At 36.4% G+C, this 5,259-nt stretch overlaps 1 long non-coding RNA gene across 1 annotated transcript in view; it reads right to left on the reverse strand.

Annotated features, from left to right (window-relative positions):
• Positions 1-5,259, reverse strand: part of LOC129014029 (uncharacterized) — a 132,222-nt gene that overhangs the window by 97,381 nt on the left and 29,582 nt on the right. The window contains exon 4 of the long non-coding RNA XR_008494103.2: positions 2,543-2,847. This is a non-coding gene — a long non-coding RNA (uncharacterized LOC129014029). The remainder of the gene's footprint in view (positions 1-2,542; positions 2,848-5,259) is intronic.

The following is a 5,259-nucleotide window of genomic DNA, read 5'->3' on the forward strand; positions in this document are numbered from 1 at the left end:
AAAATTAAAACATAAAATAAAATGATAGGTGTTAAATCTATCAGACATCAAAACAAATGTACATGGACTAAATTATCCAATTAAAAGAGAGACATTAGCAATTTGTATAGAATAGACAGTATATACCTGTATGGTATTTACAAAAGACATTGGTTTTTTTTATAATGGCCATCTTAACAGATATAAGGTGATATCTTAAAGTGGTTCTGACTTGCACTTCCCAGATAATGAGTAACGTTCAGCATCTTTTCATATACTTATTGGCCATTTGTATGTCTTCTTTGAAGAAATGTCTATTCAAACCCTTTGTCCAGTTTTTATTTTTTATTTTTTCAATTTACTACTGCTCTGCAAAGGTTTCAACTTTTTAATAAGGTTATGTGCTTTCTGCTATTGAGTTGAAGGAGTTCCTTATATATTTTAGATATTGACCCCTAATTACATAAGTGGCCTGCAAATATTTTCTTCCACTTCATGGGTTGGCTTTTCATTACATTGAATGTTTCCTTTGCTTGTAGAAACTTTTTAGTTTGATGTAGTATCATTTGTCTATTTTCACTTTTGTTGCCTGTGCTTTTAGTGACATATCCAAGAAATCACTGCCAAGACTAATGTTACAAAGTTTTCCCCTGTTTTCTTCTAGGATTTTTACAGTTTCAGGTTTTATATTTAAGTCTTTAATCCATTTTGAGTTGATTTGGTAAACAGTGAAAGATAAAGGTCTCATTTCATTCTGTTACATGTGGAATCCACTTTCCTAACACCATTTTGTTGAAAAAAACTGTTCTTTCCCCATCATGTGTTCTTGGCACCCTTGTTATAAATCAGTTGACCATATATGTGTGGGATTATTTCTGGACCCTTTATTCTGTTGCATTGCTATATGTGTCTGTCTTCATGTGGGTACCATATTACGTTAATTACTGTAGCTTTGCAATCAACTTTGAAATCAGGAAGTGTTATGCCTACAGTTTTGTTCTTTCTAAAGATAGTTTAGGGTATTTGGGGTCCTTTGTGAATTTTAGGATTGTTTTTTCTATTCATATAAAAAATTGGATTATTGATAAGGATTAAATACAACCTGTAGATTGGTTTAAGTGGTATTAAAATTTTAACATTATTAAGTCTTCCACTCTAGGAAAATGGGATGACTTTAGAATTTATTTTCAGCAATGTCTTGTAGTTTTCAGGATCTGAGTCTTTTATCTATTTAGTTGTTAAGTATTTTATTCTTTTTGATGCCATTGTAAATGAGATTGTTTTCTCTAATTCCCTTTCACATAGTTCACTGTTAGTGTATAGAGACACAACTTATTTTTGTACGTTGATTTTTATCCTGCAATACCATTAAATATATTTGTTAGCTCTAACAGTTGGGTTTTTTATTTTTTTATTGATACGGAACAATTATACATATTTATGAGGTACATGTGATATTTTAATACATGCATACAATGTTTAATGATCAAATCATGGTATTTAGGATATGCATCTACTTGAATATTTATCATTTATTTCTGTTGGGAACATTTCACATCTCTTCCAGACAATCTATCATTATTAACAGTAGTCACCCTACAGTGCTATCAAAACTTATTCCTTCTGTCTAACTCTAGTTTTGAACTCATTAACCAATTTCTCTTCATCTCCTACCCCTTCCCAGCCTCTGTGAACTAGCATTCCATTCTCTACCTCCATGAGACAAACTTTTTTAGTTCCCATTATTGGTAAGAATATGCAATATTTGTCTTTCTGTACCCGGCTTGTTTCACTTAAGATAATGTCCTGTCTCTATCTCTTTATTTCTTAAAAAAGAAAAGTAGAAAATGTAAGTGAAACAAATTAAGCAATAGTTAAGCAACGGGGCATTGATTATTTCCTTAGACAATTTTATGGTCATGTGATGTGCTGCGTACCAGTCAAAATAATAGTTATGAGATTTTAAATATCTGGTGCCATACACGTCATAGAAAATTTCGCTAAGTTGTCTATACCTCAAATTAGATGTTTGAACTCATACAGATTAAAAGATAAATTTGGCAAAATCAACCCCCTTTTTTTTTTTTTTTTTGAGATGGAGTCTCGCTCTGTCACCCAGGCTGGACTGCAGTGGCGTAATCTCAGCTCACTGCAACCTCCGCCTCCCGGGTTCAGGTGATTCTCCCGCTTCAGCTTCCCGAGTAGCTGGGACTACAGGCGCCCGCCACCGCACCTGGCTAATTTTTTATAATTTTAGTAGAGACGGGTTTTCACCGCTTTAGCCAGGATGGTCTCGATCTCCTGACCTCGTGATCTGCCTGCCTCAGCCTCCCAAAGTCCTGGGATTACAGGCATGAGCAACCGCGCCCGGCCTGTTTTATTCTTTTATTATCATTTTTCCCTGAGTTTTGAATCATTCATATCTTTATTTAAAACCACTTCCCAATTATTTCAAACTTTCTTAATTCCTGTGAATCTTTACCACTGCTCTTCTTCTGGATTGGTTTCTGATGTCTTTCAAGGAATCATCTTTTTATATCTTACTGTATTTTTTTCCATTTACCTTTTATTCCACTTTAAATCTTCATTGCTTTGATTGGAAAGTCTCCAGAAAAACACCTTTCTTGGTCTTATTTCCATGCCCTGAGAGCCCATAAAAGATGTGTTTTAAAAAAAATCAAATCTCATTATTGAACATCTTTAGTGGAGCCAGCCTTTCACTTCTGGTATTTTGTTTTCTCATGTTACATCATGGTCTTTAAAAGAAGAAAATGAAAATATCACTTGCATTTGTAAATTTCTTGGTTTTCTGCCAGAGTCTTCATAGAAATCCTTTTTGAGTTCTCTTCTGAGAATAACATTCATTTTCTGCAAAAATATGCATAATAGAATGTGAAAAGCATATTATTTGTTGCATTTGGGATGCATTCCCTGTGAAGATAGCAAAATATGTGGAGTAAAACTGAAACATGCTCAGATTTTTAAAAAAGAATATGTGGGCCGGGTGCAGTGGCTCATGCCTATAATCCCAGCACTTTGGGAGGCCAAGGTGGGAAGATTACTTGAGGTCAGGAGTTCGAGAACAACCTGGTCAAAAAGGTGAAACCTCATCTCTACTAAAAATGCAAAAATTAGCCAGGCATGGTGGTGCAGGCCTGTAATCCCAGCTACTCGGGAGGCTTAGGCAGGAGAATTGCTTGAATCTGGGAGGCAGAGTTTGCAGTGAGCTGGGATTGCACCACTGCACTCCACCCTGGATGACAGAGCAAGAGTCTGTCAAAAAAAAAAAAAAAAGAAAGAAAATAAAAGAAAAAGAAAGAAATGTGATCCCCAAAGTTGGAGGTGGGGCCCTACTGGGAGGTGTTTAGGTCATGGGAGCAGATCCCTCCTGAATGGCTTGGCACCCTCCCAGCAGTAAGGAGTTCACATGAGATCTGGTTGTTAAAAAGTCTGGGACCTCCCTCCTGTCTCTCTTGCCCCACTTTCACCATGTGACACACAAGCTCCCCTTTGCCTTCTGTCATTAATAAAAGCTTCCTGAGGCCTCACCAGAAGCAGTTACTGATGCCATGTTTCTTGTACAGTTTGCAGAACCATGAGCCAAATAAACCTCTTTTCTTTATAAATTACCCAGCCTCAGGTATTCCTTTATATCTAGTGATACCAAATGGACTATCATAGAAGCTTCCTTCAGTACAAATAAAAATTTCTTGACAATGGAGGATAATGTTTTATCCTCCATCTTTTGATATTTTTCAAAAGATGGAGGATAAAACATTAAATTGCTACTCCAGAGTTAGTTAATTCTGTCCAGCAAAAAAAATAATCAGCCGGTAATAAGGATGTGTTGTAAACCTTCAAAAGGAAACAACTAAGGGACTTAAACTACAAAAAGAAAAGAAAAGGAAGGCTGACTATAGAAGAATAAGTGCTACAGATATATAGAAGGCAATAAGCATTACAGAAGGCAGATGCCTGTAATCCCAGCCACTTGGGAGGCTGAGGCAGGAAAGTTACTTGACCCCAGCAGTTCAAGGCCAGCCTGGGTAACATAATGAGACCCCTTCTCTTAAAAAAAAAAAAAAAGTTATATATTCTTTTGCCAAAGACTCTCTAAAATAAATAACATCAGGAGATAATAAAATTCTGACAATAACTATCTCCACATATTTTTAGGAAAGGAGAAAGGTAAAGTGGCTGATGGTGTAACATCTCAGTGAATGCCCAGATGATTTGTTAAAGGATACTATAAAAAGGTAGAAAAAAAGGTATGCAATCAAATATGATACAATAATATTAAGAATACTATAATCCAAAGTAAAATAGGCTTCAAAAATATGTTTAAAAAGATTTTAAATTATGCATATAGTAAGAAGACAATGAAGGAAGATATGTCTCCTCTTTACATGAGTAATAAATTGCAAAGAGAAAGAGAAACTGGGATTCTTACCTTGCTTTCCTCTTCTCAATCAAGAAGAATAAAATTCAGTCAAGAAAGAGTAGAACACATATTGGAAAAGGGAAATAAAATCCGAAACAGAAGAAATTACAGCACTAGCTCATTCTGGTAAGTCTTTTCAGCAGTATGGTCTTGTTTCCAAACATGCCCTTCCAGCTCTAAATTTAATTCTGCCATTTGAAGACTGAGGGACATGTTTTCAAGTTCAAAGTAAGGAAAGGTTTATTTTTAGTAAAAACCATGTCTGCCACAGTGCCTGCTTCACTTACACCCTTTATTACTAAAAGTTCGCCAGCCCCTACTGAAAAGGTAGCCCTATGTAGATCACATAACCTTGCCATCTGGCTAAAGCTGATTAGACCAAGGGTGTGACCTTGGCCAAATTATGCCAATGGCATAATGAAGCAAAATGGTTTTGGCTAAACAAATCATATTCTCCCAGAATACTCATTTGGAAACACGGAAATAGCCAAGCTGTTATCAATAGATGGGAGGCTTAAAAAATTTCTATAGATAGGTGTCTTGAGTAGAGTCAAGGCCATGAGGGGGGTTATGGAAAACAGAACAAATAAGAAAATATATATTGAGGAAGCACAGGCTGTAAAGTAAAGGTGATATGGAAGGCCTTAGGAAGAGTATTAACTAGTGACAGAAGATCAGCCACGGCGGGAGGAGCAGGATTGGGGGCAGGCAGTGCATGCGGTTAGTGGGATGGAAAGCCGCAATCTTGGTGTTTGAGCCCTACTGGGAAGATCAACAGACCCCTCCCAGCTGCTAAGGTGTTTACGCCAGCATTCTATCCTCCAAGATTCTGAGCTGAC

This window comes from Pongo pygmaeus, chromosome 1 (assembly GCF_028885625.2).
Source record: "Pongo pygmaeus isolate AG05252 chromosome 1, NHGRI_mPonPyg2-v2.0_pri, whole genome shotgun sequence".
Lineage (NCBI taxonomy): Eukaryota > Metazoa > Chordata > Mammalia > Primates > Hominidae > Pongo > Pongo pygmaeus.